The 27,026-nt window shown below is 36.9% G+C and overlaps 1 non-coding gene across 1 annotated transcript; it reads left to right on the top strand.

Moving 5' to 3' along the window:
• Positions 1–8,450: 8,450 nt before the first annotated feature.
• Positions 8,451–8,557, top strand: LOC145077573 (small nucleolar RNA R71). Its single transcript, XR_013693315.1, has one exon. It is a non-coding gene; the product is annotated as a small nucleolar RNA R71 (small nucleolar RNA).
• Positions 8,558–27,026: the final 18,469 nt, after the last annotated feature.

Here is a 27,026-nt window from a genome sequence, read left to right as displayed (position 1 = left end):
GGACGAACCATGGTGATTCGTTCTGGATTGAGATGATACTTGGTCAGAATGATGGTCATATGGGAATATTGAAATGTTTCCACAATGGAAGTTACTTTTAAATCTACATGTGAGTTGGAAACTTTAATGCAAGGGAAGTGTTCAAGGAGTGTATAATGAATTTGAGACTTCATAACCATGAAATTGTTTCAAGTAACAAGTTCTAGTGGAACATTATGTAATATCGGAGGCTCAGTCTTTGTGACTTTAAAACCTCGACATCATAGACGTTCAGTGCTTGTAAAGATGAGATTCCACTACATCTTAGAGAAGGATAAGAAATTGGAATTATGGATTGAGCATCATTGGACTAATTTTACAAAAGGAAGGACCATAGTATACATGTTTATAACATGGCATGACTGATGTTATCTAATTCAAGTGGTTAGTTGATTACTTGAAACATTATACAATGAATACATTCCTAATTGTTATGGTGATTAAATAATAGATATTTATTTATAATCAATGAGTATGATACCATAGTCATTTAATTTATTATTGTGTTTCATTTTGTATGTTTTACATTCCCGAGTAATATTTATTATTATTCAAAATTCCATAGTCGATCATACTTTTGGAAGTAGGTAGTGAATTAAGATGGTCATTAACTGATTGTAGATTGTCGATTGAGGTTAAGACGTTACAATTGGAATTTCTATAATATTCATGAGTACTTTGAAAAAAAAAGATTTTAAGTATTGGATAAACCCACGCTTGGAGATTACTTCATGGATTTAATCACAAGTAATTATAAGAGGAAAATATGTACTGTTCTTAAAGCATGGATATATAGGTCATGGTTTACAAATCAGTTGTGTATTGGTTTGATCAAACGCCTCTTGTAACTGGATGTTATAAAGTGTAATTACATGCATGATTTGGTATGTAAATTGTATGAATATATAGTCAAAGTAATTCATTCCTTTTTCCTTAATAGGAAAAGCGATATTTGTGAGCCCTTTAGAGATTTGAGTTGATGATGTGTGTAAAACCAACTAGTTTTAAACCTACTTTTAATTATTAAATAAACACACAAAGGCAGTGGACCTACCAATTGTGGTATAGCTAAATAAGTAGGGTATCGAACAGAGGGAATGGTAAATTAAAACTAAAAACTAATTCTATCTAAATTAATTATTAAGTTGGGGTTTTCTCTAGTTTTAGAAGACTAGAAACTTACTAACTATCACTAAATCTAAAAGCTAGAAAAGCAAAGAATTAACTAGATTCAATAATGGAAAGGAACTTCTGTTTAGTTCAACTCAATTGATCCTAGGGTTGATTTTATGGTAATAGTGCAATGGATTAACTCTTTTGTTGGCTACCGACTCAAGTGATTAATTTCACGTTCGCTACACTAACCCTTAGTGAATAAACTAACTCAAACAGTGATCAGTTGTCTAATTTAATTAAATTCACTAGATTAATTATTCGGGTTAATTTAGACTTGCAATGATTAACTAATTTGGTCCTTTAGTTAACTTCTTGTTGATGGTCATCACACAAGCTCACACATGAATTTACTTAATTTTCTTATTAATTCTAGTTTCATGCTCATTAATCCTAGACATATGATAAAGTGGTCACATAAACATATGAGGTTGATAATCAAAAGATGTTCATACTATTTAATTACCTTCCTATTAACAGAAAATTAATTATCATTCACACACAAGGTTCTTTAGCAAGCTAAAAATAACAAAAATCACCAACATTAAATTAATCCTACCAATAATCAAACCATAGTCTCAATTTTGTATCCCCAAACAGAAGTTTAAGAGTTTTAGCTCATGATTGAAGTAAATAATAGTAGATAAACGAATTCTAATTGTCCAGCCATAATGGAAAATAAAAGATTAAGTAGAATGATGAAATTTGCCTCAAATCTCCTTCGGAATTGGATTCTAGGTTGTATCTTCGTTCTCCAAGGTTCTTCTGGCTCTTCAATCGTAGCTAATCTCTCCAGAAGGGTTCCAGAATTCCCCAGTCGATCTGAGAGGTTATCTTTATATTTGCGAACCGACTCGTCGAGTCAGGTGTCGACTCGCCGAGTCCATCTCTCAATCCCCGTATACGATAAGTCTCTGGGTCTTTGAGTCTTTATCTTCTCGAATATTCGCTCGGACTCGCCGAGTAGGTGTTGTTTTTGGTGGTTTTCTTCTTTGTTAAATTCCCGAGCTCCCAACCGCTTCTCTTGCTTCCTTTTGCTTCCGAGCTTTACTTTTGGACTGAAAACATAATTCAAACACTTTTAAGTACCTTTTTTCCATGAATTGCAATAAATTAGCTGATAAATGATAAAAAATCTATACTTAGTATGAACTAAATATGCAAATATCAAAATACCCCACACTTGACTTTTGCTTGCCCCCAAGCAAAACTGAATTGTAACATATTAGAATCACATATGACAACTCCAATCTAACCCAACCATTATGCCAAGACCGCAACGCATACATTTGTGTCTAAAAATTTTCCTAAATACCCCCATACTCCAAATACTCACAATCCTCATAAACATTCGCCCACTTATCCCGAACAATGCTCATTGTATGCATCCCTCCGAATCCATCTGTAGAAAACCTCTTACCATCAAGGTATTTTTAGTTGAGCAACCCAAGCATACATAATATAGAATTACAATTTATGATACCACTATGGAGCTCTTTTGAATTCTTCACGTCCTTGATAATTTGATCTTTGATTTCTTTGAATACACCACCTTTGTTGTTTGATTTTTGGTATCTTCAATTTTTGAATTTCTTGGAATTTTGATCTTTTGATCTTCACTTTAATTGCTCCAAAATTCTTCAACTTTTCTTGCAATTCTCTCTCTTTTTTCTCTTTTTTTTACATGTACCTCACTTTTTTCACTCAAAACCCTACATGCTTAAGCAGGGGCACTCAACCTCAACCTTTATTGGCTAACGATAATAATTTTCCTGGATACATTTCTGGTACACGATACTAAACATATTGCATCCCTCGGGCTAAGCAAGGTCGTGTTTTTGTCCCATGATTTCACTGGAATAAGGAAGCCACAAATGCACTAGAACATATATAGGCTCAACTAAACATTTAGGTCTTCATGCAATTATCAACACAACTCTAACATGGAATCCTAATTACTTTTTACCAAAATTTCCTAAATTAATCCCTAAGTCACGTTTTTGGTATGCAAATTTTAAAATTAACCTATATATTAGGATTCTATATTTACTAAGATGACATTAACCCCTACCCCACACTTAATTTATGCAATGTCCTCATTGCATATTATGCATGATAAAGAACAACAAAATAAAAAAGGAATTGGAACAAACTCCCCTGGAATAGCATTCGCTAGGTCAATGTCTCTTCTCTTCAACTCCATCTTCAATTGACTTTAGACATGGAAATAGCTCATCCATATCTTGGGTATCAAATCACATGTGGGCAGCTCCAAATAGGTAGGAAAAATAGTGTAAACTCTTCAAGAATCGATAGAGAATAATGAATGGTCAAGTGGTATCTTCAACAACATCGAATCAGCAGTCTTTTCAGTATAAAAATGAGTGACTCATCGAGTCATATAAGCAACTCGTCGAGTATAGTCGCGAACAGCTTCGAAATTGCGAAAATACAAGGCGACTCGTCGAGTCAGTTTAGTGCACTCGGCGAGTAGACCGCTGGGTGGAAAAAATTACATTCTGCATTTTGTTCCAACTCTTGACAAATCTTCAACACTTCACAAAACTACTAGACTCATTCACTCATGTCTCTAAGGACCGGACTCGACACCTTAACTCTAACTCCGCCATTTCTTGACTCTTTTCCACTCTTTATTTTTCTTTCCCTCTCAAAATCTAGACCCTTTTTATGCAAGCATTCCTAATCCAAAATCTGAAAGTAACCAAGGCAAATTAAACATCAAGCATAAAATAAAAGTCTAAAAATTCAAACACACCAAACAAACAAAATAAATTAAAAATTGTTCAACAAAGCATAAATAAAAGAAAACTAATCCTCCTCCTCGTCATCATGATCATGCGCAGCTCCACTTCCACTAGCTCCACTCCTCCTTGCATTAATCACCTCATCCCAAGATGGAATGTATGGGAAGTTACCACCATCGATATGCGGAATATGGAAGTGGTCAAAAAGTCGAATGTTGGACTGGTTACTAAAATTGAGATTCCTTGCCATTTGATCTTGCATTCTCCTCATCTCAACATTATACCAGTCCATTGGTACTTCATCATTATCCACCGGAATTACCGGCGGTTCCTCCTCCACGTCTCGCTCTCGCCTTGGCCTAACCCTCCTTCACGGCGCCTCGGGACCAACCACCGGATCATCATGCGGGATAGCATAATGACCACCGCCATAATCCTCAATAATCCTAGCCCTCCGAAAAAGAATGGGATTAAATGGAGGGGTAGGAATCACCGTCATCAAATTCCAGGCACCACAGGTCATCAACCCAAATGAGTTGGCTAGCCGGGTGACGAACATGCCACCATTAATTTTGGAAGTTTTGCAATCCTTGACCGCACCCTCCGACAAATAAGAAGCCAAACACCAAGGAATGTTGCAAAAGGTGTCCGGTGTGATAATGCTCCAAAGATAAAAGACGTCAAGGTTAGAAACCTTGTCGTCATCCTTCCGTTGGTTGATGGTGGTAGAGATAAGGCGGCGAATGAGACGGTGCGTGGGCGACCTAATACTTCCTTCCTGGGCCGACTTCGGAATGTACAACTTCTTGGCGATCGTGTTCCACCAACCCGTACTCGTAACGCCATCGGGGAACACCTTGTGAGAGTGTTCCAGAAAGGCACGAAACATAGCAGTCGAGACCAATGGCTGATCATAAATCCCCAACCGACAAGCAAGATCAATAACGGAGCACTGATGAAACTCGCCCCCAAGGCAAAAACTAAAACTCGCCGGGTGGTAGCAATGATCTCCTCCATGGAAAGACACCATGGAGAAAAACTCTCAGCAAAGTTCCTAGTACACCGGCTCTTGAATCCTAAAGACCCGGCTCCATCCATCGCAATTCATCATCTCCCCCTCGTATGTGAATTCCTTCAAAAGATAAGGGGCCAACTCCTCCTCATACCGGAAACTTTGCAACCAATCCCAATCAACCCTGTTTGGTACATAAATCTCCTTCTTTCTGACTTCAGCCAACTTCTTCCATCTCCTCATTGTTGAAGCCGATTCAATTTGAGTAAAATTCAACCAAGGAAAATCTCCTTGGCTTCCACTTGAGCTTTGACCTTTGTGAAACATTGTCCCTGCAAAACAAAGAACACACAACCCAGCAAACACAGAAAATCATCAAAACAGTTTACATCTGGGTCCCCGACTGGACTCGTCGAGTCCATGAATGACTCGGCGAGTCGCATGAACTGCGCGAGTCAGTCGACGAGTCGATCCAAATTCGACCATGAAAACTCAAAATTTCTTCAAGGGTTTTTGTCCAGGGATGTTTCTAAGATGTATTAGGGAAAGAATAATCATCCAAAACAACATAATTATTACTAAATCAAAACCCTAAAAATTTACTAAAACTCAAAATCGGGTATTCTATGAAATTGACATCCTAGATCATCTAAAAATCATGGCTTTAACAGAATTAAGGAAGAAATTAAGTACCTTTTGTGATGGAAATCGAAAATCTTGAAGAAAGAGTGAAGAGGTTGATGAATGCTTGAGAGAGAGCACAAATGGAGGCGCACGACGAGTGGTGGGGGGGGGGGGGGGAAACTGATTTCATTAGGGTTAAAAACCCTAGTTACCGGTTGTAAAAATTAATTTTTTTTCTGTAAATAAAATCGACTCGTCGAGTCAGGGTCACACTCGGCGAGTCTGGTCGCGATTTTTAAACTCATCTGGAAACTGAATTGACTCGTCGAGTCATGGTCAGACTCGGCGAGTCAATTGCAAACAATTCAAGAATTATATAATTGTGCCATTCATTTAGAAAAGAAAATTCATTCCACCCCACACTTAGTCCATACACACTCTCAAGCAGTCATGTCTGATGATTTGGAAGATTAAAATCCTAAAAACGAAAATCAAACAAAACTAAAAAGATGAAAGAAAGCAAACTAAAAAAAACGGGTTGCCTCCCGCCACGCGCTTATTTTTAAGGAGTCGTTATCTGGACTCCTTCCCATCTACGTTTCTTCATCTTCCTGCATCGGGAATGCACGCTTAATCTTTTGCGATTTGTACTTCGTCTTGTAAGCGTGAATCTTCTTCTTGTAAGCTCGTCTTAATTCTTCTTTCTTCTTCCTTATAGCATCATCCTCATCTGCATTAAATTCTCTTTTCTTCATCTTTTTCTTCTTCACCCCATTCCTTTGCACCTTCTCTTGCACTTCCTTTTCCTTAAACTTCATTCCTTCATATTTGGTGAAAACTCGTGCTCTAGGTTTGGTAATGAATGGGTGATCAACATCATATTTCCTATCCTTTGCCTTTTTCTCTTCTCTAAAGCCTGCCTCATCTTCAAGTGGAATATCTTCTTCTTCTTGCATAATCGTATCAAGGCATGCTACATGAACGTGTTGAAATCCACCATCCACTTCTCCTTTTGCTGCTTGTTCCTCTAAAGAATGAGGGAAAATCTTCATATCCAAAACATGCAGGGAGTTGGTAACAAGCAAATGAAAATCGTCCAAGTTGCTGGTAATTTCGACTGGACTCGTCGAGTCTGGGAAAGCGACTCGGCGATTTGGATTGTATTCCACACTTCCCACTGTGTTTTCCGAGTCGGCTCCTTTCAGCAACTTCTCTATCTCTTCCAAGTCCTTTTCAATATCTTCATTACCTCCAGAGGGTAGCAAAAACTTGCTTGGATCTTCTTCTTGCAAAAGTGCAAGTTCTTTTTGTAGTATCTCATCATCCAAATCAATGAATGAGATCTCTTCTTTTCTTCCTTCTGCTTGCTTGGTCTCTGGTAAAGCTTTAAACACTGCTGACTCGTCTCCTACCCTTAATGTTAGTGTGGACTCACATACATCAATTAATGCACATGCGATGTTCAAAAATGATCTCCCTAAAATAATTGGAATTTCGGGGTCTTCTTCCATATCAAGTATCACAAAGTCTACGGGAAAAATAAAATTATTGACCTTAATGAGGAGATCGTCACAAACGCCTCTTGGATGAATTGTCGTCTTGTCCGCCAAATGGATGAAAAATAAAATTATCGACCTTAATAAGTTGATACTTGCACCCGAATCGTTCAACGCTTGAGTTGCAAGTACATTTCCAAATTGGCAAGGAATTATGATGCTTCCTGGATCGCCCTTCTTTTCTGGTAGCTCACTCAATACTATCTCCACGACTTCAGCTAAATCTTTTCTAGCAGTAAAAAGACCCTTTAGCATGTTAAATTACTTGGGTGTTTGACGCATTGTTTCCACAAATGGAATGTTGACTTGAAGGGCTCGAACATGCTCCATGAAAGCCTTATATGCTCTAACTTTTTCACCAGGCATGGCTCTGATTGGGAATGGCAATGGGGGACTGTAGGGCCTAACAGTTTTGTCATCTGCGCATGGACTCGTCGAGTCTGGTCGGGTTTAGCTGGAGCTGACTCTTCTGCCTTTTCTGAATTCACCTTGGAGATCTTCTGTGCAGGTGTGAGAATTTCTTCATAGCTGGAAGTCACCGCGTTCAAATTCTCCCTTCTCGGATTATTTTCGGTGTTACTTGAAAGTTGACCCGGTCTTCTCTCGTTCACTTGGTGTGCAAGTTGCCCTAGCTGCTTTTCAATGTTGAGAATAGATGCCTGTTGATTCCTTAGCATATTCTTGGTCTCTTGTATTGCAGCATCATGATCATTGTGCCTTTTTTCGGACGCGGCTATGAATCTTGTGAACATTTCTTCTAAATCGGCTTTCTTTTCCATAACCGGTTCTTCCTTTTGATAAAATCCCCTCTCTTTCTGCTTGTATTTCTCCTCCTTAGACTTCTTGTATTCTTCATATGGGATCCATTCCTTCTTCGGTTTCCGCCAATTCTCGTCGTATCAATCGCCGCTTGAGTAGAACACTTGAGCTTTCTTGTTTCCATTTTCATCTAAGTCACAATCTTTCGTGAGATGAGGTCCTCTACAATTCTCGCATCCAACTCGAATAGCATGGATTGTTTGATCCATTTTTGTCATCCTTCTATCTAGACTATCGAGCTTAGCTATCACCGCCGCCATGCCATCATTTGCTGAGTTCACTACCCCCCGACTTACTTCATTTCTTGGGTTATGGTATTCTCTAGAATGTTTAGAGAATTCTTCTATTAACTCCTTGATTACCGGGGGTGCCTTCTTCGTGAGCAGGCCTTGCGAGTCGAGCAATTGCCGTGTGGTGACATTGATTCCATCATAGAAGATGGAGACCTCTTGTTGGCTATTGAGGTCATGGTGTGGGCAATTTCTAAGAAGACCTTTGTACCTTTCCCAAGCTTCATAAAGAGACTCCTCGGGTTGTTGCTCGAAGTTGGCAATAGCTTTTTTCAACTTAGCTATTTTGGAAGGCGGGCAAAAGTGGTCTATGAACTCTTCTTTCATCTTGGCCCATGTGGTGACCGATCCGGGAGGAAGCGACTTGAGCCAATCCTTTGCAACACCCTTGAATGTGACTGGAAGCATGCAAAGTAGTTGGGTCTCGCGTGGCACATTTGGTACATTGAAGTAGTCAGCCACATCATTTACTTCATCCAAGTGTTTGTAGGCGTCTTCGTGGTCTTTTCCATAAAAAGGAATCTCCTTGAGTTGAGCGAGAATATGACCCTTTAGCTCGAAAGTAGCGGTAGCAGGAATTGCGGGCTGCACAAGTCCCGGGCCAGTGTCATCGCGCATCCTCTTCTTCCTTTCCCCCATGGGGACTTTATCGATATTATCCATAGTGATAGCTAAATCGTCTTCAAAATCGGATTCGTGCTCGTATGTGGGTTCTTCTTCTTCTGCCTCGGTCTCGTACTCGGTGTCTTCTTTAATTGGGTCTTCGATGGTCAAAGAGGCGTTGGATGCTCCTGATTTGCTGCTCCTCTTCTTGCTGAAGACGGACTTGAGGTTCTTTAGTGGTGAATTCTTTGAAGAAGCGGATTCTCCAACGGCTTTTCCTTTGCTCCTCCTTAGTGCGGATTCCGGGTCTTTGAGAGGAGGGACCAAAGGTGTATCAGATCCTCGGGTCATGAAACAACTGTAAACAAAACAAAAACGCATAAAAAGAACAAAAAAATAAATAAAAATTAAAACTGTTAATCAGCGATGAACTCGCCGAGTCGGCACGAGTGCACTCGGCTAGTTGAAGGCAAAAACAGAAAAATTTTCTAATTACTTTTAAAAACGGATTTTTATTAAAACTTATACTAATTACACAAAGGATCGATAAAAAATAGATTTTAATGTTAATTTTAGAACCGTTCCCCGACAACGACGCCAAAAACTTGTTGTGTGTAAAACCAACTAGTTTTAAACCTACTTTTAATTATTAAATAAACACACAAAGGCAGTGGACCTACGAATTGTGGTATAGCTAAATATGTAGGGTATCGAACATAGGGAATGATAAATTAAAACTAAAAACTAATTCTATCTAAATTAATTATTAAGTAGGGGTTTTCTCTAGTTTTACAAGACTAGAAACTTACTAACTATCACTAAATCTAAAAGCTAGAAAAGCAAAGAATTAACTAGATTCAATAATGTGAAGGAACCTTTGTTTAGTTCAACTCAATTGATCCTATGGTTGATTTTATGGTAATAGTGCAATGGATTAACTCTTTTGTTGGCTACCGACTCAAGTGATTAATTTCACGTTCGCTACACTAACCATTAGTGAATAAACTAACTCAAACAGTGATCAGTTGTCTAATTTAATTAAATTCACTAGATTAATTATTGAGGTTAATTTAGACTTGCAATGATTAACTAATTTGGTCCTTTAGTTAACTTCTTGTTGATGGCCATCACACAAGCTCACACATGAATTTACTTAATTTTCTTATTAATTCTAGTTTCATGTTCATTAATCCTAGACATATGATAAAGTGGTCACATAAACATATGAAGTTGATAATCAAAAGATGTTCATACTATTTAATTACCTTCCTATTAACAGAAAATTAATTATCATTCACACACAAGGTTCTTTAGCAAGCTAAAAATAACAAAAATCACTAACATTAAGTTAATCCTACCAATAATCAAACCATAGTCTCAATTTTGTATCCCCAAACTGAAGTTTAAGAGTTTTAGCTCATGATTAAAGTAAATAACAGCAAATAAACGAATTCTAATTGTCTAGCCATAATGGAAAACAAAAGATTAAGTAGAATGATGAAATTTGCGTCAAATCGCCTTCGGGATTGGATTCTAGGTTATATCTTCGTTCTCCAAGGTTCTTCTGGCTCTTCAATCGCAGCTAATCTCTCCAGAAGGGTTCCAGAATTCCCCAGTAGATCTGAGAGGTTATCTTTATATTTGCGAACCGACTCGTCGAGTCAGGTGCCGACTCGCTGAGTCCATCTCTCAATCCCCGTATGCGATAAGTCTCTGGGTCTTTGAGTCTTTATCTTCTCGAATATTCGCTCGGAATTGCCGAGTAGACGACCCTACTCGCTGAGTAGGTGTTGTTTTTGGTGGTTTTCTTCTTTGTTCAATTCCCGAGCTCCCAATCGCTTCTCCTGCTTCCTTTTGCTTCCGAGCTTTACTTTTGGACTGAAAACATAATTCAAACATTTTTAATTACCTTTTTTTTCCATGAATTGCAATAAATTAGCTGATAAATGATAAAAAAATCTATACTTAATATGAACTAAATTTGCAAATATCAGTTGATCTATAAGAACTAGGCCTAGTCTGGACTAAATTGATGTGTTCAATTTTGGTAGTTTGAATTTGATCACAAATCGAGAAATCGAGAAACAGAATAAATGAACACAAGGTTGATCATTTAATCCATGACTCTGTGCATAATATATCTTATAGAACGAAGGAATAGCTAATCACATATCTTAGGGCCAAAGTTTGATTCAAATCAGAATTCGACATTGGCTTTGGAAAGCACTCTTTGTTGTTTAGTTCAAGGTCTATACTTTCAACTCTAGTTACAGACTTATCCAAGTGGGAGACTATTGGATTAAGGTGTCTAAGCCAATAACTAAATTGGTATATTCTTGTAATTAGAAGCAAATTCCTTTTTGGGTTGCCCTCATAACTAGAACTTGGTTAGAATGAAATTTATAGAAAGAGGATAATTTGTTCGGTTATTATATGACTGATAAACTAATTGGAAATTATGAGGAAATCATTTGTTAATATATTATATAATTAATATATTAATTGGAAATAGAAATTTGATTTGTTAATTTATTATGTGATTAATAAATTGATATGAGATCAGTTGTTAGATAATTGATTTGTTAATTTATATGATTAATAAATTAATATGAAATCAAATAGAATTTAATAATTATAAATCAGAATTAATATGGAATTAATTCAGGATTAATTGGAACTAATTAAAAGTGTCAGGGGTGAATTGTAATTGTTTAATAGTTGGACAAAAAAAGGTAATTCTTGAACCATCCAAGGGATGACGGTTTTAGGAGCCTCCTTGGGGTTTCCAGAAGCCTCTTGGATGCATATAAGGAAAAAATTTAGATTGGGATTAAAATCCATTCAAATCTTGTCTGGTCACTGAGTTACCTAAAATATAAATAGTACCTATTGGGAACTTGAATTCGTTCATGCAATTCCTATAAATCTTAGGAACAAAATTTCCTTCTCTTTTTATCTCCTCAATTGTCCTCTAGTTATGGGGTTTGTGTGTGAGCCATTAGAGGCATCATACTTTTGGTGATAGCTTTCCAAGCTCTCCAAAGGAAGGGTTGAAGTTATTTGTTTACTACAACAAATCAAACGTATGTGATCCTAATTCTTCTAATATTATTTGATTATATTAGGGTTCATCTAGTTTTTGTTGTTCATAGTATATTGCATTCAAAGTGTATGAAATAGATCCTTTTGGTTGCATGTGCCCTTAAGTGTTATGTGAAATCCTGCAAGAACAATAGTTTGGTAACATATAAAACCCATCATTAATCAACATATAGCAACAAATATATGTAGGAATCCTGTGACAATTTCTTTGGGTAAAAACCATTTTCAAACTGGTTCCGATTGTTGTCATGTGAGATCATGGACGCGAATTTTTCTTGAGCTCCATCTCCATTTAATGTTCCTCTCGTAATATCTTCTCGTTGATTGTGGTACTCTCTCGAATGTTTTGCAAACTCCATAATCAATGCTTTGTTAGTTGTCAGATCCTTCTTTGTCAGTGACCCTTGAGAATTGAGTAGTTGACGAGTGCACACGTTGATTCCATTATAGAACGAGCAAATCTCTTGTTGGACATTTAATTCATGTTTAGGGCAATTCATAAGCATCCCTTTGTGGCCGTCCCAAGCTTCATATAGTGACTCCCCATTGAGTTGCTGAAAATTCTGTATATTCTTCTTTAGTTTAGAAATATTCAAGGATTGTGTAACATGTTATTTAAACCCCCTTCTCAAATTATCTCATGTTGTAATTGCCCATGGTTGTAGTGATTTTAGCCATCTTTGCCGCATCCTTGAGTGTAACTAGAAGAAGTCATAACATCACCGCTTCTTTAGTCACGTTCAGAATATTAAAGTAATCTACAATCTCAAGCACCTCGTTGATGTGTATATACACGTCCTCGTGGTCTTTCCCAAAGAATGGAATGTCTTTAAGCATGTTGAGAAATGCCCCTTGAGCTCAAAATTCATCGCGGTTGGAATTTCGTGTCGCACAAGACCGGCCCATTGTTATCACACATTCGCCTATTCTTCTCATCCATAGTCAAGGTCATAATGTCCCCCGTTGAGTTATCTGGTTCACTTCCTTCTTCTTTTTCGATTTTGCTTTCGGTTTCTGGTGCGTACTTACTTTCCTTCTTGTCCCGAGTTCTCTCTAAACTTTTACTTAATTTGTCTCCTTTGGCTTGTGGAATTAAGATTCTGTATCATCAAAATATGGCATAATTTTCAAGGAAGATCCTCTCGTCATGAACTACTACAACAAAACAAGAAAACAACCGTAGAACGAAAAAATGAAATAAAAATAAAAAACTGAAACCCCCAGTTTCCATGTCGTGGGCTTACAACGCCTAAATCGCGGAACCTGACTAAACATAAAAACAAAATACAACAGAAAAATAACTTCTTATGGACTTTACCCCACAAAAAGGATCGATCAATTAATAGCAACTAATTTCTTCTAAACAAGTCGTTTCTCTAAAACGGCGTCAAAAACTTGATTAATTTTAAACTCTCTCAAAAGCTTTAAATTTATAACTCTAACCAATTTTACTAGCTAAAACAGAATATGCGGTGTACCTAGCCGTGTAGTAGTATAGTATAATAAATAAAGGGTCAATCACAGGGAACAAAATTTTAAACTAAAATTAACTGCTAAAAATTAAATTAAAAGAAATAACTTTAATGGGGGTTTTATCTGATTTTACAAGTTTAGGAAAACTTAATTTAAGCACAAAACTAATACTACTTCAAACAAAAGCAACAACTTGAAAAAAGATTTTTAATCAAGAATAAAAGATACTTCCATTTAGCTTCAAATCCCCCCTTTTCCTATGGTTAATTTCAAGATAATGGGTTTTTTTTTTTTTCAGTTGCTTACCAAATTATAATTTACTAGTTATCATGATCTGAAGACCTAGCATATCCCAATTTATGAACATTAATTATAATGGCTAAGCAACTTAAGAACACCAAATTGACATTAAGATATATAATAGACTATGAATGATAAGATCTAAGAATTACCTATCAATTATCAAGACAAGTAAATCAATCACATATTACGTATCAATAATTCTCTCTAGCACAATTATAACTATTAACTTTTACCACCAAACTCTAGGATATGTTTTATCACTAGATCTAGCAATTCAATGTTCATAAACAACTAGATAACAAGTTCATGCAATCAAACTGATCATATAACTACAAAAAAACTTACAGAAAAAAGCAACAAAGGTTAGAACTTTAATATACTATGATGATGATATATCAAATATAACTTAAAACCATCTTCATAAATCCATAAAATAAGAAATTAACACATGGTATTAGGGTTCATTTAATGTAAATGAAAGTAAAGGGTTATTAGCGCATGATCAAAGAAGAAAAACTCAAAAAATGAAGTAAATTGGATTAAACATAGTTAAAACTAGAAAACCAAATGATCAATGGTGTTCTTCACTCTATTCTCTCTCTTCCATGCTCTTTTATCGAAACCTATCCTCCAAAGGGTTTCTTAAAAGTGTTTTGTCACTTTAAGTCGCATCTCTCTGAGCAATCTCTCAACATTCGACCTAAAAGCTGATATATATATATATATATATATATATATATATATATATATATATATATATATTTGCCTTAAATTGGCTGCCATGCCGTAAAAAACAAACATCCATGTCGTGGGAGACACTTTAAATGCATGGACATCAAGTCTTCATGCAAATTAATCGGGAAGCTTATATGTCTCCATGTCGTGGACCGGAGTTAGCCATGCCGCGAAATCTTCTTTAAACGGGTTTCTTCCTCTCTTTTACTCTTTATGCATGCACCAACCTCCAAATTTCCGTCTTTATCTATTTTATGCCACTTTTCTTGAGAATCTCTTACAACATAGATTTTATACTTATTAAGCACCAAATATCTTTGTAATTAACCAAAATAAAGCTAAAATGTATTTAAATAAGGCATAAATATATGTATAAATAGAGTACTATCAAAATACCCCACACTTGCCTTTTGTGTTCCCTCAAGCAGAACTTATTATTTTCAATAAATCACATCAAAACTTTTCTCCTTAATATCGTACAAGACAATCCTACTTGAACCCACCAATTACATTTCACCTCAATGCATCCATTTGTGTGTAAATAAAACCTAAATATTTCTCAAATCCTAAATACTTACAATCATCATAAACGCTCCCCACATGTTTTGAACAACATTAATTGTTGCATTCCTACCACCTATACCCTTTTATTTACCCCATTTTGTTTCAAAAGTTATTGCAAAATTTCAAGTGAGACAACTTTAAAAAGAAAAATACTATATATGATAAGTTTCCTAAAAATATACCTAAATTTATTGCCACACACTATTCTGTAGAACATTTTCCCTTTTTTATTTTTTCATTACTTTTTCCATTTTTTTAATATTTTCTCAATATCTCAATTTAAATTTCACATATAAACAAACAAATAATACTAACTTTATTTCTACTAATACTATAGTTCATGAATTTCTAAGAAATTCATTAGAGTACTCGGAATTTCAAATGCCACTAATGGAACTCATGAATTTTGATGAAACTCATGTAGTGATTTTCTTCCCATCAATCCAAGCTTTTACAAATAGGTGGGTAAATTAACACATTCCCGAGGGAGGGGGGATACTCACCGAGTCTCAAACGCTACGGATTGGTTCCACTCCTTAACGGTTAATTATTGAATATATATATATATATATATATATATATATATATATATATATATATATATATATATATATATATATATATAACTAGATTCAAAATGCATAATTTAAAATAGATAAACATGGATCTTGACTTGCTTCATTTTAACAGAAAGCACCCATGAGATAAATCCTCAGGTGTAGGCTTTTTATTGGGTCCAGATATCCACAAAGCAAAACATATTATGTCCCTCAAACTGCACAAGTTTGAATTTTTGTCTCATGGTTTCACTAGGACTGGGAAGCCACAAATATATTAAAACATATTGGCTTAACTAAATCTTAGAGTTCTCATCAAAATATCTCACACAACACTAGCAAACTTAGCTCTAATACAATAATATTAAAAAAAAATACCAAAATTTTAAATTAGATCATTTTTTCAAGTTTATATATTGTGACATCTCCTATTTTTCATAATCGAAAAACATTTCTTTACGCTTTCAAATGTCATACCATATTTGTTTGCCGAAAATCCTAGTATAATAAAACATTTTTGTAAAAAATGTATTTTTTTTATTGAAATATCTTGAGTAGAGATTTTGTTTCAAAATAAAAAATCCTAAGTATGTCATAATCAATACACAACATATGTTACAACGTAAATACCTAACGGTCCTAAACATTATTGCAAGTTGTCTCTTAATCACTTAACATCCTAATCAAGTTTCAACAGCTTTAACATTGTTACCTTTGAGGCGTATAATTTGAGTGGGTTAGGTTTGGGAAAACCTTGTGAAATAAATAGGGTTTCCAATCCTATAATATTTTAATGATAATAAATCATAATTATCAAACCTTCAAAACTAATTGTTACTAAACAATATAACACACACACACACACACACACACACATATATATATATATATATATATATATATAAGACAATCTAGCCTTAGTTTCGTATCCCGTCGATCCTCAAATATCGATCCTATAATAGTGATCTTATGAGATCTACCCTGAGAGATCACTATAAACAATGAGTTGACTACATTACCTTATGAATTCCTTGGCAACAGGCGTTAGTCAATAAAGGCAACCATGGGGGGATGGAGTACCTGAATGAACATACAATCCTATTTATTTGGATTAGTATAATCCATTAACACCACAAGACTAGGTTTTAGTAAGGGATGGCCATTTATACTCCACTAGATGACTTAAACATACCTTGTAGTGGTCTGATCACAAGTATTATCAAACAAATTTCTACCCTTAGACAAACCCTATCTGACTGCCTAAAAAGGAAGGGGAATACTAATGTAGTACAGACCCGTACCCCACCAAATCATAAGTGTCAATGAACAGAGCTCTTCTCTTCGTACCAATCTCACACATACCCTTAATATGATGCTGCCCAATATTTAAACTTAATTAAACTAAGTACGCCCTTTACGTCTTAGTGTATGACTAGAAAGAGATACTCGAATGAGCAAGGAAATGAGAATAATGACACTCTATTTATAGGAGGAAGAACATAGGGCTTTGAGTAGGGACCAATTTCCGTCTATATCTTCCACGTATGAGCTCCGTTTTTTACGTTCTTTATATCCACATACAGGTATTTTTGAGTGCTCAAACTTTCATTTAGACTCCATCGATTGTAACATCCGCAGATTCAGGCTATTCAATTAAGATATAATAAGCGTTAAAATTGATTTTTTTATATTATAGAAGATTATCTAGGATAAATAATCTTAACCAAAGTAATAGTTAGGGCTAATAGTTGTAACCAATTTGACGTAATAAAGAAGAATTATATGAATAATATGTGTTTCATGATTATGATAATATAATAAAATAGGAAAAATGAGTCGAATCGTCTGTAAATCGTAAAAATAAGTGTTCCAAAACATATATATATATATATATATATATATATATATATATATATATATAGAAAGTACATGTCTTCCCGATCCCGAAAATATAAATTTTGTAGAAATCTGACTCCGTATAAATTAGATATGATTTTTATAAGGTATAAAAGTCAGCTGTGCACAACGAATGTATGACGTAAAAAGCTACGAAGAGAATGGTTGAGGATGTCACAGTTTGTATCTGAGCATTTTTTTAAGCAAACTAGGAATTTCTAGAATTTCTAGTCTTAAACTTAGAATGCTAAGCGATGATTGTGAGGTGAGTGTCTGCTATATTGGAGACACAAGCACTAGCTTATTTTAGGAAGGATGCCTAAATTTCTTTTATGTGCTAATTAATATATGTTATTATTTGATCGGATCTATGGTCTGTTGCCGATTGGAGCTATAAATTTTATGTGTTCATATTTCTAAATGTTTAATTATGGTATTAGAACTGGCATATAAATTTTCAGGTGATAAGGAGATTTGTACGTCTGTCGTAAATAAAGCTTTCCCTTCGCTATACACTGAACATCTGCTAGAGTGTATTGATCGAAATGGTAAGAATTTGCAGCGGATTAAGAAATGCTAATGGAAACTGTCAGCCTGAACCATAAGTGATTGAGCGTGCGCCAAGAGTAGTAGTTGCACCCGAGCCAATCACGATGGCAGGAGTACAAGCAATGATACAAATGGTGTTGGATCACCAGATGGAAGAGACAAGGCTTCCACTTCAACAAAATAGGGACGAACCTACTGTACCCATTGTGCAACCTGAACTAAAGGACAGGCAGTCAGAAGAAGGAAACTATAGTAGAACTGTCAGTCAAGTTGAGCCACGAGTGGCTAGAAGAAACCAACCCAATGGAGGAAATGATGGGAGTGAATGCAAGTACAAGGATTTCATGGCATTCAGGCGACCAAGTCTTCCTGGAAGCCCATCATTGGTGGAAGTAATGGATTGGATCTCCGAGATGGAGATGATGTTTGACAGTTGTGACTGCAACAACAAATAGAAAACCGCTCTCGCGGTTATACTATTGAAGACTAAGGTATTAAGCTGGTGGAAGCTACTAGCTGATACCATGACCAAGGGAGAAGCTAGCAATATGTCTTGGGAAGACTTTTTGGTACAACTGAAAATGCAGTACTGCTCTGAGCAGGACCTTCTGGAGATCAACAACGAGTTTCAAAATCTGAAAAAGGGAAGGATCAGCGTCAGCGAGTATGCTTCAAGTTTTATGGAGAAAATGAAGCTTGTTCCTTATTTTGTTTTGACTAAACTCTCCAAGGTCAAAAAGTTTGCTAATGGATTGCCAGCAAACTTTGGTCCAATGGTCAAACATGAAACCCCCTCAAAAGCCACCATCTGGGAAGCTATGAATGTAGAGACCCAGATAAGAGAAAAGGGTCTAGAAAAATATAATGCGAGAGAAAGAGGAAGATTAAGGTATCCTCAAGATCCGATAAGAAAAGGAAGATTCTCGATGTCTAACCTGGATGACCAAAATTGGGGAGCCAAGTGGAGTGAAAAGTGCAAAAAGAAACATTTCGGAAAGTGCGATGGAGAAGTGACTTGCTATAAGTGTGGGAGGACCGATCACTATTCCAGAGATTGTATATTTGACAACAAGAAGTGTTACAAATGCGGAGATGGTGGGCATATTTCGAAGAACTACCCGAAGAAAAATGAAGCAACAAGGCTAAATACACCGCCAAAGCCAAAGGCAAGAGCATTCCAGATGCTCCTTAATGAAGCAGGTGACGATGCAAGGGATTAAGAGTAAGGATATATTAAATAGCCATATAGACAATATCATGTGGTGTAGCCTAATATAAGAGGCATAGTATAGGGTGAATTTGAATATCTATGTAATCGTTTCAAGAATTAATCTAGACCTTAGTTATGTTATCCGACATGTTAAATGACTATGTGAAATTCTTGTATGGTGACTTGGAGAACTGAGAGGAAATACTTGGGACAAGTATGAGTAGGTGTGAAAGGTAGTGGAGGCCTATAACGCTAAAAGCACAGGAATCACACTTAGATCAAGGAAAGTCACAAGGTTACCAAGGCACTAGTAATTGATTTTGTTTTGTTCATGTCTGTCATTATCATCGTTTCGGTAATGACTAAGAACATGAATATTATTCTTACCCTAGTGGTTATATCATATCAAGTTCAGCTAAGATATGTATTCTACGTGGTTCATAGAACCAAGATCAATGTAGCATCTGACTTAAGCCAGAAGATTGAAGTGAAAGATAATTGAAGCGAGCAATAGAAATATCACGATTGTTGTTAAAGTATGAAGCTTGTAGCTTAAGTGCTACATGCTAGAATGTGATTATATCACATTAGAACATGAAGGAAGGTATATTCCATTCTGGAATTTGACTCAAAAAGACATGAAGCTAAGCATTGCATCATACGATAAGAGGTCATTAGAACATGACCCATCAGTCTGTTACGGTAATCGAAGAAAAGACCTTATCTTAAGTTAAGTATGTTTAAGAATAAGTAGGAGTCTCCCATAAGGACCGAATTTGCAACTTGAAGGAGTTCTAGAGTTAGATATTCATTTGAAATGACATAAGAGTTACAATCGCCACCTAGGATGGAAAGGAAACGTATGGAGTCATTATACAAGCCCTATTTTGTTGATGATTCAGGGACATAATCTTCCTAAGGGGGAGATAATTGAAACATCCGAATATTTGGGCTAGTCAATTAAGATATAATAAGCGTTAAAAATGATTTTTTATTTTATTTTATAGAAGATTATCTAGGATAAATAATCTTAACCAAAGTAAAAGTTAGTGTAACACCGTGAATTTTCCAAACCAAAAATTTCAACTTAAAACACATTTATCTCATTTTCAAAATTCAAAAAAGTGCCACAAATATCAATTCATCAAAACACATGTCCAAAAATGTATATATCACAAAATTCAGGATCCTCTCCACATAAATCTAACTCTAGTGTGTGTACAATCAAGTCGGCGCCTTCCCGTGATCCTGAGAAATACCTGAAACACGTAACACATAACATGGTAAGCACGAAGCTTAGTGAGTTCCCCAAAATACCACACACATCACATTATCCACTCGAGGCTAACTCATTACGACCCTCTGGTCAATGTGTTTCAGTGGAGACCCTCCGGTCCCACAACTTGGGTGGACCCTCCAGTCCTAACTTAGTAAGCTCATAATAATAATACTTAACATACATCACAAAGACATAATGAAAAATATCAATATACAAAGGTAAGCAAAATAAGACATCTCAATAATACAAAGATACCACTCATGGTAAGTATAGTGAGGAGACTCACCTCGCAAGAAATCAGATAATCTCAAAATCAAATCACTGGTCTAGCCTCCGCCTAATACATACGACAATTATCCCTAATTAATCATGGCTCTCAAGAAGCTACACTAACCCTTCTACGAACTCACAGAAGGGTAAAAGAACATTTTACCCCTCAATGGCCTTAATATCCCACAAATTGACCAAACCCTAGAAGTCAACCAAAAGTCAACGGTAGAGAGTACGCTGTGCGTACCAGATTTCTACGCTAGGAGTACTCTGCTGTCATGCATGCATCGAGGAGGTCGACCCCTATGTTGCGCGTACTGGGATTACACCCAGCGTATGTCCCAGTTTCACTCTTTATATTCGTTTGGTCTTAATCAGTTAAGACCTTGGCTCATATCACAAATCTGGACTCCCTAATAACTCTTACTCCATAAAGTCAATAACTTTAAGCCTTTGCAAGGATGATATGGTCACAAACACACAAAACATTCACTCTCTTATCTCAAAAAGCTCATAACTCATGCATGGCTTCATTCCAACGTCCAAGACTGGATTTTTATGACACTTCACCACTAAATACACTTAAAGGGGTTGATCATAGTCTCTGGAGCTCAATATCTCATAAAGTCTCCAACTTTTGGGAAAAAACCCTAAAATACTCTACTATGATGCACAAAACAAAAGAGTGAGAAAGCTTGAAGCTTTATACCTCTATATGAAGCCCCCAACACAACTATGCTTAGATCCAAGGGCCTAGACTCTCACTCCTTCTCCGAAGCTTCTTCATCACTCCAAGAACACACAAAATCACTCAAAGGCTCTCAAATGCACTCACAAGCTTTATGGACAAAGGTTTAGGGTTTAAGAGGATTTGTTGTCTGAGAATGGTGGCCTGGAATGAGGCCATCATATCCTTTATATAGGGACACACCCTAAATTAGGGTTTTCACTCTGGGCCTAGTACGCCCAGCGTACTAAGTGGCTTCCGCGTCAAAAGAACGCACATTAGTATGCTGATTGTACACTCGCTTACGCTCCGCGTACTCAATCACCACCTTTTCTCAAAAGGGCTGAAATGGACAAGTTCTCAAAAGACAAAGCGTTACAAGGTATACCTGGACTTAGGATGTTACAATTCTCCCCCACTAGAATCAAACTTCGCCCTCGAAGTCATGCTCTAAAAATAACTCGGCATATTGCTCTCACATCTCTGAATCCGGCTCCCAAATCAACTTAGACTATTTTTGATGTTGCCACTGGGCATGAACCAGGGGTACCTCTTTGTTCCTCAGAACCTTCACCTTTCGATCCAAAATGACAATCGGCCTCTTAATGTAATTTGGGCCCACATGCAACTGAATGTCCTCTAGGGGTACCACTATCATCTCATCGGCTACACACATCCTCAACTGGGACACGTGGAAGGTGTTATGAATCTGACTCAACTCTCAGGTAGCTCCAACTGGTATGCCACCTTACCCACTCTGGCAGTCACTCTGAAAGGACCGATGTACCGGGGCCCTAACTTGCCCCGTTTCCTGAATCGAATCACCCCTTTCCAAGGGGATACCTTCAAGAGTACAAAATTTCCTACCTGGTACTCTAGCTCGGATCGTCGCCTTTCTGCATAACTCTTTTGGAGACTCTAGGCCGTCAGTAACCTCTATCTGACCTGATGGATCTACTTAGTCGTCTTCAACACTATCTCAGTGCCACCCATCACTTGCTGCCCTACCTCTCCCCAACAAATGGGAGTCTAACACCTCCTCCTATAAAGAAGCTCAAAGGGAGGCATACCAATACTCGAATGATGGTTGTTGTTGTAATAAAACTCAGCCAAGGGAAAATAAGTGTCCCAACATCCTCCGAAGTCCATAACACATGCATGTAGGATGTCCTCAAGCATCTGAATCATCCGCTCGCTCTGCCCGTCTGTCTGTGAATGGTATGCGGTACTAAAATGTAACAGTGTACCCAACTCCTCATGAAATTTCTTCCAGAACCTGGAAGTAAAGTGCACGTCTCGATCTGACATTATAGAGGTTGGCACTCCATGCTGAGCTACCAACTCTCTTACATAAATCTCGGCCAACCTCTCTACAGAAGAACTCTCACTGATAGCAAGGAAGTGAGCGTTCTTCATCAGCCAATCCACAATCACCCAAATCACGTCAACTCCACGTGCAATCCTCGGTAACTTGGTGATAAAGTCCATAGAAATTTGAGCCCACTTCCACTGGGGAATCTCCAGAGGCTGCAATGGACCATGTGGTCGCTGGTGATCTGCCTTAACCCAACAACAGGTCAAACACCTCTCTACAACCCAGGCCATGTCCCTCTTCATACAAGGCCACCAATAGTCTCTCTTCAGGTCCAAATACATCTTATTGGCCCCTGGGTGGATCGATAATCTCAATCTGTGTTCCTCCTCCAACAATACACGGCGAGCTCCACCTATATAGGGTACCCAAATCCTCCCATGGAAAGTCATAAGCCCACGACTGTATGTCAGAAACTCAGAAACTTGCATAATCATACATTCTCTCTTGTCGTTCTCCGGTCTCACAACCTCCACCTGAGCCTCTCGAATGATATCTAAGACTGGATTCATCACCGTCATCCTCATACACACATCCCAGATCGGAGCACTCTCGGCTCTGCGACTCGAGGCATCGGCTACAACATTAGCCTTTCCTGGGTGATATAAGATCTCACAGTCGTAGTTCTTCACTACATCCAGCCATATCCTCTGTCTCACATTCAGTTTGGGCTGATCCATCAGGTACTTCAGGCTCTTATGGTCCATGTATATGGTACGCCGGACACCATAGAGATTGTTGTGCCAAATCTTGAGGGCGAACACCACTGCCCCTAACTTCAAATCATGGGTGGGATACCTCGTCTCATGAGGCTTCAGCTGCCTCGACGCATATGCTACCACATGACTTCTCTGCATCAACACTGCACCCATCCCTGAAATAGACACATCACAATAGACTACAAAGTCCTACATGTTGCATTAGTGTCTAAGTCCATAACTATTTTGGTATGTACTTGACCCGATTGTGCATGGTCCTTTTGGGTTGCCTTCACCAAAGCAACTTGATAGGATGAATTATGGAGAGAGAGGATTAATTATGATTTATTAATATATTATGAGAATAATATATTAAAGGAGAAATCATATTGTTTAATTAATATTAGTCAATAATTACTTAAGAATTAATTTTGTGGCTAAAAAAATATTAATTAAATGTTGTGCCTGTATGATAATAATCATCATGATAGTGGGAGCATAAATGTTGTGCTTGTATGATTATTAAGGCAAGTATTGCAAGTTAGCAATATTAATTATAGAAAACAAGTGTTATACTTTGCAAAGTCGTAAGGATTGAATAGTTGTTTTGCTATAATTAAGGGAGAGAATATTATGCTTTATTTCAAATGTAAAGGCTTAGGTTGTGAAATGTTAATAAATTTAGTCAAGGATACATAGCATGTAAGACATTATGCATCGTATCCCATACACTTCAGGTAAAGGATCGATTGCAGATGCTATAAAATTTGACAATTCTAAAATTTTCCAAATGCCTAGCGCATTAAGAGGGAAAAAGGACAAGAATCGGTTTTTGACTAAGATAATTAAACAACTATCAAAGGACGATCCAAAGCTCGCTGAGGATTGGTTGCTTGTGAGTAGTTGGAAGTATGGTATTGGATGGACCATATCGACATTATTATGAATAAATAAGATTCTATTAAGAATGAATTGTCATATGGAAAATATGGAAATGTATCCATATTGGGAGTTGGACATTGAGAATCTATATCTAGATTAGAAACTTTTATGCAAGAAGGATGTTCAAAGGAATGTACTTTGAGTGAAAGACATCATATCTATAGAATTGTTTCTGATAGAGCTTAGCCAAGCCTTGATGATTTTGAGCTATGACTTTACGAAAGAATCATTGCATAAAATGTTAGAATCTAGCATAAGTAACCAGAATTTGATATTCTTATACTTATGATAAGGATTGGGAGTTGTGAAATGAGTATGATTGGAAATGTGTTCATTTGATCTATTTCACAAAGTAAGGACCGTAGGTAAACATTGTGTGCATGCTGATAGCATGGGACAAGTGTAGTAATAATTCAAGTAAGAATTTGATTACCCGAAACAACAAATAATGAGTAATCAATATGGTGATTAAATAAAATGCTTTATTTATACCCAAAGTTTGGGGCCATATGGGATTAGTATTATTCTTGTGTTTCACTTTGCATGTTTTGACTTCCTGAATAATTAAATTGGTTCAGAACAATCAAATTATTCGAACGGACCACAGTTGTTCAAATGTTGGAAGTAGGTATGAATGAAGACTGTCGTGAATTAGTGTGTGGATTATCTAAAGTGTATTAGACATAAGCAAATGTTTGCTGCAACGTTCATGAGTGCTTATGAATATGATTTGAGCATTGGATTAAACCCACACTCACTTGGATCACTTCATGGATTTTATCACGAGTGATTGGTGAGACGATAATATCTTATATTCTTGAAACCGAGATGTGTGAGTTGTATCTGTGAGTCGGTTACACATTGATAATATGTAAACGCACCAGTAACTTGGTGTCATAAAACATATTGTTGTGTGTGATTCGGTAAGTGAGTGCAAGCAAGCATTGAATCAAAGTTTATCCGTTCCTTTTATCCAAAGTAGGAAGAATGCGATATCAGTGGGCCCCTCGATGATTTAGTGATGACCCTAAGCGCTTGGCCAAGCCGGGACTAATTTGATGTGTTCAATTGTAGTCTGTTGTCAATCGTCGAAAATCGGAAATCGGGAAACAATACATAGACAGAGAGAATGATTTAAATCCATGTCTCAAGTCTATACGATATATAGAATGGAAGAATATATGATCCCTTATCTAAAGGACATGCTTTTGATAGGATCAGAGTTGACAGCAGTTTTTGAAAGCTACGATTGCATATCAGGATCTGAAGTCATACGCAGAATAGTTATTAGACTTATCCAAGTGGGAGACTGTTGGATTAGTTTCTATGTCCATAACTATTTTGGTATGTACTTGACCCGACTGTGCATGGTCCTTTTGGGTTGCCTTCACCAAAGCAACTTGATAGGATGAATTATGGAGAAAGAGGATTAATTATGATTTATTAATATATTATGAGAATAATATATTAAAGGAGAAATCATATTGTTTAATTAATATTAGTCAATAATTAATTAAGAATGAATTTTGTGGCTAAAAAGATATTAGTTAAACTTAAGGGACTAGAACTGTCAATTGTGTGATAGTTGAATATTGAGCTAATGGACTCCATAGAGGATGGAGTGGACGAATTCTATGGGGAAACCCATTAGAAATCGTCCAAGGCCTCTAAGGATGGAGTCCATGGGTTGCTTAGGGCCTAAGCAATCAAATTAGGGTTTCCTTGTTAGATAACCCTAATAGCCTCACTATTTAAGGACTCCTAGGGCACCAAAAACGTGGCCAAACAATTCCTTAGGGTTTCTACATGTTTTTGGGTGCCTCCTCTCTTATCATTCTTCATCCTCTTGCTCTTGGTGTTTGTGAGCCATTAGAGGAGTGACACTTGTGACTCTAAGCTTTCTAAAGCCATTACAAAGGAGGATTTGAGATTGTTATTGCTACATAACAATCAAGGTAAGATCTAAACCCCAATCTTATGTTAATATGATTAACTGTATGCTAGATCTAGGGTTTATAGCTTTGGATATTCAATTGCATGTTCATTAGACAAACTAGATCCAAAAGCTATTAGGGTTTGCATGTACACCATAGGAATGATGTTTTACACTCTCTCCGGAAGGAATAACATCGGAGCTTCGCACAATCTCTGGCGAAGAGTCTCAAATGATTCCTGTTCCTCGAGTCCCCAAACAAAAGTAACGCCCTTCTAGGTCAATCTGGTGAGAGGAACCACAATCTTGGAGAAATATTTGATAAATCTCTGATAGTAGCCGGCCAATCCCATAAAACTCCTAATCTTGGTTGGGATCTCGGCACCTCCCATCACATAACTACCTCAATCTTAGATGGATCGACCAATATCCCATTCTGATTAACGAGATGTCCCAGGAACTGGACCTCTCGTAACTAGAAATCAAACTTGGAGAATTTGGCGTACAACCTCTCTGACCTCAATACCCCAAGAAC

The sequence above is a fragment of the Lactuca serriola genome, chromosome 9 (genome assembly GCF_051521515.1).
Source record: "Lactuca serriola cultivar US96UC23 chromosome 9, Lser_US96UC23_V15, whole genome shotgun sequence".
NCBI lineage: Eukaryota > Viridiplantae > Streptophyta > Magnoliopsida > Asterales > Asteraceae > Lactuca > Lactuca serriola.
The sequence above is the reverse complement of the archived record's forward strand: the minus strand, read 5'-3'. Positions and strand labels throughout refer to the sequence as shown.